The sequence below is a fragment of the Schistocerca piceifrons genome, chromosome 7 (genome assembly GCF_021461385.2).
Source record: "Schistocerca piceifrons isolate TAMUIC-IGC-003096 chromosome 7, iqSchPice1.1, whole genome shotgun sequence".
In the NCBI taxonomy this organism is placed as follows: Eukaryota; Metazoa; Arthropoda; class Insecta; order Orthoptera; family Acrididae; genus Schistocerca; species Schistocerca piceifrons.
This window is the reverse complement of record NC_060144.1, coordinates 566,534,722-566,547,108: the sequence shown is the minus strand read 5'-3', so window position 1 is coordinate 566,547,108 and position 12,387 is coordinate 566,534,722. Positions and strand designations below refer to the sequence as shown.

The window sequence follows — 12,387 nt, the reverse complement described above, 5'->3', positions numbered from 1 at the left end:
GTCTCATATATTTTGCTCACCAGATGATAGAGTTTTGTTAGGACTGGCTCTCCCAAGGCTGTCAGTAGCTCTAATGGAATGTTGTCTACTCCCGGGGCCTTGTTTCGACTCAGGTCTTTCAGTGCTTTGTCAAACTCTTTACGCAGTATCATATCTCCCATTTTATCTTCATCTACATCCTCTTCGATTTCCATAATATTGTCCTCAAGTGCATCGCCCTTTCCCTTCTTTGCTTAGAACTGGGTTTCCATCTGAGCTCTTGATATTCATGCAAGTGGTTCTCTTTTCTCCAAAGGTCTCTTTAATTTTCGTATAGGCGGTATCTACCTTACCCCTAGTGAGATAAGCCTCTACATCCTTACATTTGTCCTCTAACCATCCCTGTTTAGCCATTTTGCACTTCCTGTCGATCTCATTTTTGAGACGTTGGTATTCCTTTTTGCCTGCATCATTTACTGCATTTTTATAAATAATTTTGTTTGTAACTGGAAGCAAACCGACGCCTTGAGCCGTACGAGAAACGTGATGAGAATCATTTCTTTGAACCGAGTCTTACTACACGTTGTAAAAAAGAAATTGCTAATATCACTCGAAACACCAGGGGAAACGCGTATATATTATAACAGGCACTTAAAATAGTAGTTGAGATACTGTTATCTATTTTTAAAGCTATTAAAACAGAGCCTATCATCGATCAGTATTGCCATCATTGATGGCAAGACTGTTGTGTCGAAGACATCAGATAAATGTAGTGTTTGTAGTCTATTTTGTTTTGTAGGGACGCCTCATTGTCTCGCACCCTGGAAATCGTTTTCTTCTTCCTCCACGTCGTGGTGCCGTGATGAATTTTTGGGCCGACCTCGGCGTTTACGTAAGATCAGCGCACATAGCGTCAGCGGCCCATTTGGGAACGGCTGACAAACAACAGCTGTGCGGGTAGCAAAGTGTTCTTCAATGTTGCTACAATGAAGGGGTCGCAGCGCGGCGGGCCGGTGTTAAGCGGGCAATTGAGATCGGCGGGACGCACGCGTCACCGTCCACCGTAACCGGAGACCACCGGATCCGTTCCGGATACGTTCAGTCGCATCCAGGAGGCGCATCTGGGGGGAAGGCGGCGCTGGGCTCGGGAACCAGGAGCCAGGGCAGCGCCCGGGGTACACGCGCCGGGGCCCAACACTAGTCTGCCCCCATCGTTTGCTTTCGCCTTCGCGCCTATTTAGGTTTCATACATTTTTCTATTGTCCTACAGAATTAAGATGCCACGTTTACAGAATTAAGAGATATGATTATTAATGGAATGTCCTAAAAGAGACATACAAGTCAGGCATTTCTTTGTTTTGGTTAATATAGCTCAGTGTCGGATAGACCGTCAGTGACAGGGCAACTCGTGTTCCTGCTGCTAAGAAGGCGAGTACACCGTTCGTTTGTTGTATATTTTTACGAGCTTCAAACGGGAGCGACTGCAGTTATGGATAGGAACTCTGATTGCTGTGTAAAGATGTGAGATGAGTCGGCGACCGTTTGTTCATAGCTCCAGGCTGCGTTGGCTTCCGTCACATAGCTTGAGGCTGCTGCCAAGGGGCATCACTGCGGGGGATCGGACGCGGGGATCCGAGAGACGTCGAGCACGTCCCACGTATCCCCCGATCGGTCCACTGCTGTGGCCGCCCCGAGTACTGCCTGCACTGAGGTTGACCCCTCACCCGTGGTCGAGTGGGAGATCATTCCAAAGTCTGGCTGGCAGTGAAACTGTCCGAGGGGCCGATTTTAGGGCCTCCTTGGTTCCTTTGACGAATAGTTTTCGGGCGTTATCTGTGGCTGACGATGTCTCTGCTCTGAGCCGGATGCAGTCGTCCACCCTGTTCCAGAGGAAGCTTCTCGGCCCACAAGGTCTGGGCGTTCACAGAGGGTGGGTTTGCTGGTAGTTGGGAGCTCCAACGTCAGGCGCGTAATGGGATCACTTAGGAACATGGCTGCCAAGGAGGGGAAGGAAGCCAGTGTGCATTCCGGGGCCGGCCGGAGTGGCCGAGCGGTTCTAGGCGCTACAGTCTGGAACCGAGCGACCGCTGCGGTCGCAAGTTAGAATCCTACCTCGGGCATTGATGTGTGTGATGTCCTTAGGTTAGTTAGGTTTAAGTAGTTCTAAGTTCTAGGGGACTGATGACCTCAGAAGTTAAGTCCCATTGTGCTCAGAGCCATTTGAACCATTTTTTTGCATTCCGGGGGGGGGGGAGTCATTCCGGACAGGGAAAGGCTACTTCTGGATGCCATGAAGGGTACAGGGTGCAGTCCACTGCAGGTGGTGGCTCAGATCGATACCAATGACGTATACCGCTTTGGATCGGAGTAGATTCTGTCTGGTTTTGGGCGGCTAGCGCGGAAATGGTAAAGACTGCCAGTCTTGCTTGCGAGGTTAAGGCGGAGCTCACCATCTGCAGCATCGTCGATAGGACCGACTGTGGGCCTTTGGTGCAGAGCCGAGTGGAGGATCTGAATCAGAGGATCAGGCGGTTCTGTGACCGTGTATGTGTGAAGTCTTTAGGTTAGTTAGGTTTAAGTAGTTCTAAGTTCTAGGGGACTGATGACCTCAGCTGTTAAGTCCCATAGTGCTCAGAGCTATTTTTTGTGGCCGTGTAGGCTGCAGATTCCTTGGCTTGCGCCATCGGGTGGTGGGTTTCCGGGCTCCGCTTAATAGGTCAGGAGTCCACTACACACAGGAGGCGGCTACACGGATAGCGGGGGCTGAGTGGAAGGGACTGGGCGGTTTTTTTAGGTTACAGGGCCTCAGGGAACCACAGAAAGGGCGTCCGTCTAAAAGGGGGCAGGTAAAACACAGTAAGTTAGTTGTAGAAACGATCGGTTTTGTAGTTGTAAATTGTCGTAGCTGTGTTGGGAAAGAACCAGAGCTCCAAGCCCTAATAGAAAGCACTGAAGCTCAAATAGTTATAGGTACAGAAAGCTGGTTAAAGCCGGAAATAAGTTCAACAGAAATTGTTCCAAACTATCTAACAGTGTTGGTGGTGGAATATTTACTGCTGTCAGAAGTAGTTTGCCTTGTAGTGAAATTGAAGTAGATAGTTCTTGCGAAATAGTATGGGTAGAGGTTATACTTGACAATCATACTAAACTATTAATTGAGTCATTTTACCTACCTCCCCGATTCAGAAGACATCGTTGTTGAACAGTTAAAAAAAAAACTTGAGTCTCATTTCAACTAGGTACCTCAATCATACAATTATAGTCGGTGGTGACTTTAATCTACCCTCAATTGTTGTTGTCTTCAGTCCTGAGACTGGTTTGATGCAGCTCTCCATGCTACTCTAACCTGTGCAAGCTTCTTCATCTCCCAGTACTTACAACAACCTGCATCCTTCTGAATCTGTTTAGTGTAATCATCTCTTGGTCGTCCTCTACGATTTTTACTCTCCCTGCTGCCCTCCAATGCTAAATTTGTGATCCCTTGATGCCTCAGAACATGTCCTACCAACCGATCCCTTCTTCTGGTCAAGCTGTGCCACAAACTTCTCTTCTCCCCAATCCTATTCAATACTTCCTCATTAGTTACGTGATCTACCCATCTAATATTCAGCATTCTTCTGTAGCACCACATTTCGAAAGCTTCTATTCTCTTCTTGTCCAAACTATTTATCGTCGATGTTTCACTTCCATACATGGGTCCACTCCATACAAATACTTTCAGAAATGACTTCCTGACACTTAAATCTATACTCGATGTTAACAAATTTCTCTTCTTCAGAAACGCTTTCCTTGCCATTGCCAGTCTACTTTTTATATCTCAAACCTCAAAGTTTTTATTTCTTCTCCATGGATTTTAATACCTACTGCGCATTTTTCTTTTGTTTCCTTTACTGCTTGCTCAATATACAGATTGAATAACATCGGGGAGAGGCTACAACCCTGTCTTACTCCCTTCCCAACCACTGCTTCCTTTTCATGCCCCTCGACTCTTATAACTGCCATCTGGTTTCTGTACAAATTGTAAATAGCCTTTCACTCTCTGTATTTTACCCCTGCCACCTTTAGAATTTGAAAGAGAGTATTCCAGTCAACATTGTCAAAAGCTTTCTCTAAGTCTACAAATGCTAGAAACGTAGGTTTGCCTTTCCTTAATCTAGCTTCTAAGATAAGTCTTAGGGTCAGTACTGCCTCACGTGTTCCAATATTTCTACGGAACCCAAACTGATCATCGCCGAGATCGGCTTCTACCAGTTTTTCCATTCGTCTGTAAAGAATTCGCGTTAGTATTTTGCAGCTGTGACTTATCAAACTGATAGTTCGGTAATTTTCTCATCTGTGAACACCTGCTTTCTTTGGGATTGGAATTATTATATTCTTCTTGAAGTCTGAGGGTATTTCGCCTGTCTCATACATCTTGCTCACCAGATGGTAGAGTTTTGTCAGGACTGGCTCTCCCAAGGCCGTCAGTAGTTCCAATGGAATGTTGTCTACTCCCGGGGCCTTGTATCGACTCAGGTCTTTCAGTGCTCTGTCGAACTCTTCACGCAGTATCGTATCTCCCATTTCATCTTCATCTACATCCTCTTCCATTTCCATAATATTGTCCTCAAGTACATCACCCTTGTATAGACCCTCTATATTCTCTTTCCACCTTTCTGCTTTCCCTTCTTTGCTTAGAACTGGGTTTCCATCTGAGCTCTTGATATTCATACAAGTGGCTCTCTTTTCTCCAAAGGTCTCTTTAATTTTCCTGTAGGCAATATCTATCTTACCCCTAGTGAGATAAGCCTCTACATCCTTATATTTGTTCTCTAGCCATCCCTGCTTAGCCATTTTGCACTTCCTGTCGATCTCATTTTTGAGACGTTTGATTTGCTTTTTGCCTCCTTCACTTACTGCATTTTTGTATTTCCTCCTTTCATCAATTAAATTCAATATTTCTTCTGTTACCCAAGGATTTCTACCAGCCCTCGTCTTTTTACCTACTTGATCCTCTGCTGCCTTCACTACTTCATCCCTCAGAGCTACCCATTCTTCTTCTACTGTATTTCTTTCCCCCATTCCTGTCAATTGTTCCCTTATGCTCTCCCTGAAACTCTCTACAACCTCTGGTTCTTTCAGTTCATCCATGTCCCGTCTCCTTAAATGCCCACATTTTTGCAGTTTCTTCAATTTTAATCTGCAGTTCATAACCAATAGATTGTGGTCAGAGTCCATATCTGCCCCTGGAAATGTCTTACAATTTAAAACCTGGTTCCTAAATCTCTGCCTTACCATTATATAATCTATCTGATACCTTCTAGTATCTCCAGGATTCTTCCATGTATACAACCTTCTTTTATGATTCTTGAACCAAGTGTTAGCTATGATTAAGTTATGCTCTGTGCAAAATTCTACCAGGCGGCTTCCTCTTTCATTTCTTAGCCCCAATCCATATTCATCTACTACGTTTCCTTCTCTTCCTTTTCCTACTGTCGAATTCCAGTCACCCATGACTATTAAATTTTCGTCTCCCTTCACTACGTAAATAATCTCTTTTATCTCATCATACATTTCATCAATTTCTTCATCATCTGCAGAGCTAGTTGGCATATAAACTTTTACTACTGTAGTAGGCGTGGGCTTCGTGTCTATCTTGGCCACAATAATGCGTTCACTATGCTGTTTGTAGTAGCTTACCCGCACTCCTATTTTCTTATTTATTATTAAACCTACTCCTGCATTACCCTTATTTGATTTTGTATTTATAACCCTATATTCACCTGACCAAAAGTCTTGTTCCTCCTGCCACCGAACTTCAATAATTCCCACTACATCTAACTTTAACCTATCCACTAATTCCCACTATATCTACCTTTAACATATCCATTTCCCTTTTTAAATTTTCAAACCTACCTGCCCGATTAAGGGATCTGACATTCCACGCTCCGATCCGTAGAATGCCAGTTTTCTTTCTCCTGATAACGACGTCCTCTTGAGTAGTCCCCGCCCGGAGATCCGAATGGGGGAGTATTTTACCTCCGGAATATTTTACCCAAGAGGACGCCATCATCATTTAACCATACAGTAAAGCTGCATGCCCTCGGGAAAAATTACGGCTGTAGTTTCCCCTTGCTGTCAGCCGTTCGCAGTACCACAACAGCAAGGCCGTTTTGGTTAGTGTTGCAAGGCCAGATCAGTCAATCATCCAGACTGTTGCCCCTGCAACTACTGAAAAGGCTGCTGCCCCTCTTCAGGAACTACACGTTTGTCTGGCCTCTCAACAGATACCCCTCCATTGTGGTTGCACCTACGGTACGGCTATCTGTATCGCTGAGGCACGCAAGCCTCCTCACCAGCGGCAAGGTCCATGGTTCATGGGGGTAGGAGCCCTCAATATGCTGGAAAAATATACGTTTAAAGCCCGCGGCAGGCATAAAACCTCATCCGAAATTGTACTGTATGCTTTCTCAGAAAATTATTTTGAACAATTAGTTCATGAGCCCACTCGAAGCGTAAATGGTTGCAACAAATAATCCTGGACAAATAGTGAGTATTGTGACGAATACAGGGATTAGCGACCACAAGGCAGTTGCTGCTAGGCTGAATACCGTAACACCTACAACCATCAAAAAGAAACGCAAAATAATCTATTTAAAAAAGCTGATAAAAATGCTTTTAACACCTTTTTAAGAGACAGTCTTCACTCCTTCCGATCTGATCATGTAAGTGTAGAAAAGTTGTGGAATGTTTTCAAAGAGGTAGTATCGACGGCAATTGAGAGATATATACGACGTAAATTAGTAAGTGATGGTACTGACCCCCCATGGTACACAAAACGGGTCAGATCGCGGTTGCAGAAGCAGCGAAAGAAGCATGCCAAATATAAAAGAACGCAAAATCCCCAAGACTGGCAAAGTTTTGCAGAAGTTCGAAATATAGCTCGTACTTCAATGCGAGATGCTTTCAGTAATTTCCACAACGAAAGTCTGTCTCGAAATCTGGCAGAAAATCCAAAGAGATTCTGGTCATATATAAAGCATACTAGTGGTAAGACGCAATCAATACCTTCACTGCGCTATAACAACGGTGAAGTCACTGATGACAGTGCCACTAAAGCGGAGTTATTAAAAACGATTTTCCGAAACTCTTTCACCAAAGAAGACGAAGTAAATATTCCTGAATTCCAATCAAGAACAACCGCCAAGATGAGAAACATAGAAATAGATATCCTAGGTGTCGCAAAGCAGCTTAAATCACTTAATAAAAGCAAGGCTTCCGGTCCAGATTGTATACCAGTCAGGTTGCTCTCAGAGTATGACATCGAAAAAGTGGAAAGAAGGGCTGCTCGTTTTGTATTATCGCGATATAGGGGAGACAGTGTCACAGACATGATACGTGAATTGGAGTGGCAATAATTAAAACAAAGGCGTTTCTCGTTTCGACGGGATCTTCTCATGAAATTTCAATCACCAGTTTTCTCCTCCGATTGCGAAAACATTGTATTGGCGCCCACTTACATAGAGAGAAATGATCATCACGATAAAATAAGAGAAATCAGGGCTCCCACAGAAAAATTTAAGTGCTCGTTTTTCCCGCTCGCCGTTCTAGAGTGGAACGGTAGAGAGAAAGCTTGGTGGTTCATTGAACCCTCTGCCAGGCATTTTATTGTGAATAGCAGAGCAACCACGTAGATGTAGATGTAGGTGCTCAGCACCGATCAGATGATTCGATTACTACCGATTCAGCCATTCTCATGATCTACCTCGACGGGAGTTTACTTATAGAGCGCATGTATAGTATAGTGTGGTATAGTACAGTGTACCGAAGAATTCAGTGCAGGAAACTAACAAATTACGGTTCGTTCTGCTCATTCACCAGTGCGTCCTTCTCAAGCAGGTAATTCTTAAACGACCGGCTGGTAATGGCGTATGCTGCTCACAAAGAATCATCCTGGGTCTCTGCCTACGAGGTGCATTCAAGTTCTAAGGCCTCCGATTTTTTTTCTCCGGACTGGAAAGAGATAGAAACATGCGCATTGTTTTAAAATGAGGCCGCGTTCATTGTCAATACGTCCCAGAGATGGCAGCACCATACGGCAGATGGAATTTTACCACCAGCGGCGAGAATAAGAACTGTTTTAATTACTTAAAATGGCGACGTTTTCCTTACTCGAACAGCGTGCAATCACTCGTTTTCTGAATTTGCGTGGTGTGAAACCAATTGAAATTCATCGACAGTTGAAGGAGACATGTGGTGATGGAGTTATGGATGTGTCGAAAGTGCGTTCGTGGGTGCGACAGTTTAATGAAGGCAGAACATCGTGTGACAACAAACCGAAGCAACCTCGGGCTCGCACAAGCCGATCTGACAACATGATCGAGAAAATGGAGAGAATTGTTTTGGGGGATCGCCGAATGACTGTTGAACAGATCGCCTCAAGAGTTGTCATTTCTGTGGGTTCTGTGCACACAATCCTGCATGACGACCTGAAAATGCGAAAAGTGTCATCCAGGTGGGTGCCACGAATGCTGACGGACGACCACACGGCTGCCCGTGTGGCATGTTGCCGAGCAATGTTGACGCACAACGACAGCACGAATGGGACTTTCTTTTCGTCGGTTGTGACAATGGATGAGACGTGGATGCCATTTTTCAATCCAGAAACAAAGCGCCAGTCAGCTCAATGGAAGCACACAGATTCATCGCCACCAAAAAAATTTCGGGTAACCGCCAGTGCTGAAAAAATGTTGGTGTCCATGTTCTGGGACAGCGAGGGCGTAATCCTTACCCATTGCATTCCAAAGGGCACTACGGTAACAGGTGCATCCTACGAAAATGTTTTGAAGAACAAATTCCTTCCTGCACTGCAACAAAAACGTCCGGGAAGGGCTACGCGTGTGCTGTTTCACCAAGACAACGCACCCGCACATCGAGCTATCGTTACGCAAGTTTCTTCGTGATAACAACTTTGAAGTGATTCCTCATGCTTCCTACTCACCTGACCTGGCTCTTAGTGACTTTTGGCTTTTTCCAACAATGAAAGACACTCTCCGTGGCCGCATGTTCACCAGCTGTGCTGCTATTGCCTCAGCGATTTTCCAGTGGTCAAAACAGACTCCTAAAGAAGCCTTCGCCGCTGCCATAGAATCATGGCGTCAACGTTGTGAAAAATGTGTACGTCTGCAGGGCGATTACGTCGAGAAGTAACGCCAGTTTCATCGATTTAGGATGAGTAGTTAATTAGAAAAAAAATCGGAGGCCTTAGAACTTGAATGCACCTCGTATCATCCTTATAAATATGTGGGAGAGATTCTGAACCACACGCCATTTCAGCAAAGACAGATGAAAACAGATCCATATCTTGTTGTCTGTAAACAGATTTGTGCAAATTTAAATAAATTTTTAGGCTGTCATAGGAATACTAGCGTCTTTCACTAACGTCCACTAATCCATCAAAACACTGCAACTCCTCTACTGGAATAATAAATGCGGAGCGGATGGCTTGTGATACGGTACGCATGGTTCACTACGGTTCCGAAGAACACGGGTAAGTTAATCGATTAACTCATTTTCGGGGACAGAGGAAGCAGCTGAAACGAGCAACTCTGACAAAGGCAGACAGTAGCGGCATGGCGACTGGGTGACCATTTTATTGAAACTGCGAGTTTTGTTGGATGATGACGTGATGGAGTCATTAGTAGCTACCGGAAGTGGGCGAAGGACGCTGGACACGCCAACAAACGTCAGTGCTTTGGAAATCTGTGGTTCACTCAAGAATGGAGGCTTACGTGATGTGTAAAGAAGAATAATGAGGAAACTGTGGCACAGCTGTTTATAATTCGGTACTCCGGGTGGCGGTTTTTATAGAGCGCTGTTGGAGCTCGTCGAGAGGCGACACTGTGACAGTTACGTTGATCCAACGACGTTGCCAGCTACACTTTCTGTAGCGACGAGTCTGTCTACATTATTATGTGAACGGCTATCCCGCTGCGTGGTTCGTGGCTCTTTGTTCCACTAGAAGGTTGCGTATCTAACGGCTTCCAGGATTATTAATAGGTATAAGCTTATGTTAAAAGACTAGCACAATAAGACAAGAGCTGCAGTTCGACACTGTGTGTATGTCTTGAGGCAGACCACATTCATCTACACTCCTGGAAATTGAAATAAGAACACCGTGAATTCATTGTCCCAGGAAGGGGAAACTTTATTGACACATTCCTGGGGTCAGATACATCACATGGTCACACTGACAGAACCACAGGCACATAGACACAGGCAACAGAGCATGCACAATGTCGGCACTAGTACAGTGTATATCCACCTTTCGCAGCAATGCAGGCTGCTATTCTCCCATGGAGACGATCGTAGAGATGCTGGATGTAGTCCTGTGGAACGGCTTGCCATGCCATTTCCACCTGGCGCCTCAGTTGGACCAGCGTTCGTGCTGGACGTGCAGACCGCGTGAGACGACGCTTCATCCAGTCCCAAACATGCTCAAAGGGGGACAGATCCGGAGATCTTGCTGGCCAGGGTAGTTGACTTACACCTTCTAGAGCACGTTGGGTGGCACGGGATACATGCGGACGTGCACTGTCCTGTTGGAACAGCAAGTTCCCTTGCCGGTCTAGGAATGGTAGAACGATGGGTTCGATGACGGTTTGGATGTACCGTGCACTATTCAGTGTCCCCTCGACGATCACCAGTGGTGTACGGCCAGTGTAGGAGATCGCTCCCCACACCATGATGCCGGGTGTTGGCCCTGTGTGCCTCGGTCGTATGCAGTCCTGATTGTGGCGCTCACCTGCACGGCGCCAAACACGCATACGACCATCATTGGCACCAAGGCAGAAGCGACTCTCATCGCTGAAGACGACACGTCTCCATTCGTCCCTCCATTCACGCCTGTCGCGACACCACTGGAGGCGGGCTGCACGATGTTGGGGCGTGAGCGGAAGACGGCCTAACGGTGTGCGGGACCGTAGCCCAGCTTCATGGAGACGGTTGCGAATGGTCCTCGCCGATACCCCAGGAGCAACAGTGTCCCTAATTTGCTGGGAAGTGGCGGTGCGGTCCCCTACGGCACTGCGTAGGATCCTACGGTCTTGGCGTGCATCCGTGCGTCGCTGCGGTCCGGTCCCAGGTCGACGGGCACGTGCACCTTCCGCCGACCACTGGCGACAACATCGATGTACTGTGGTACGGCGGTACGTCCACCTGGCCTCCCGCATGCCCACTATACGCCCTCGCTCAAAGTCCGTCAACTGCACATACGGTTCACGTCCACGCTGTCGCAGCATGCTACCAGTGTTAAAGACTGCGATGGAGCTCCGTATGCCACGGCACACTGGCTGACACTGACGGCGGCGGTGCACAAATGCTGCGCAGCTAGCGCCATTCGACGGCCAACACCGCGGTTCCTGGTGTGTCCGCTGTGCCGTGCGTGTGATCATTGCTTGTACAGCCCTCTCGCAGTGTCTGGAGCAAGTATGGTGGGTCTGACACACCGGTGTCAATGTGTTCTTTTTTCCATTTCCAGGAGTGTAGTATTTAAGATTGAGAGCACTTACTGACTTCGAACAGATTTTTTACTCATAACTTCAAACGTTTTTGAGGTCTTTTCTCGTCGACACCTTCCACAAAATGATGACAGGAAAAAAGTGTACCGCTTACTACGTACATTCTCACTGTTCGTGCAGTAAAACTGCCGCATCAGCCATGACGTTCCACTCTATTACTTCTTTTCTATTAGGACTGTGCGCAACGCACTGTGCAGACGCAGCACTCACACATGTCGCTTAATGCACCTGCAGAATTATACAATTATGCGACTCCCATAGTTCTGGAGACAGTCAGCTTAAGCATCAGAACCTAGCTTTTGCTTAAAGCGGAGCGCGAAATGAGCACTTAGCGACTTAGAACACACTCTAAAAATAGTTTAAGATTTTTCTAAACTTTTTTCTCTCTTACATGCTCAACGTCGAATATCTAACAAACTACTCATCTGTAGTCAGAAGGCCGGCCGGAGTGGCCGAGCGGTTCTAGGCGCTACAGTCTGGAACCGCGCGACCGCTACGGTCCCAGGTTCCAATCCTGCCTAGGGCATGGATGTATGCGATGTCCTTAGGTTAGTTAGGTTTAAGTAGTTCCAAGTTCTAGGGGACTGATGACCTCATATGTTAAGTCCCATAGTGCTCAGAGCCATTTGAACCATTTTGCAGTCAGAAGTCCGAAGCCGTTTTGTACAAGTGAGTTTGACTTTTAAAGAAGCAGGGTTTGCTGACCGGTAATTAAATGGCTTTTGAGGTGGACCTCGTTTTCTCTTATACTACGCCAATGGTCCAGCTAGAAGATATTTCCTACCATAACGCCATCTCTGCTGGAGTATTACTGGGTGTAGATGCCGTCGCTATAGGGGACGGTAACTTG

At 46.3% G+C, this 12,387-nt stretch overlaps 1 protein-coding gene across 2 annotated transcripts in view; it reads right to left on the bottom strand.

The window, feature by feature from the left end:
- The window catches only part of LOC124804885 (synaptic vesicle glycoprotein 2B), a 391,228-nt gene that overhangs the window by 173,567 nt on the left and 205,274 nt on the right, over nucleotides 1-12,387 (bottom strand). The window lies entirely within an intron of this gene.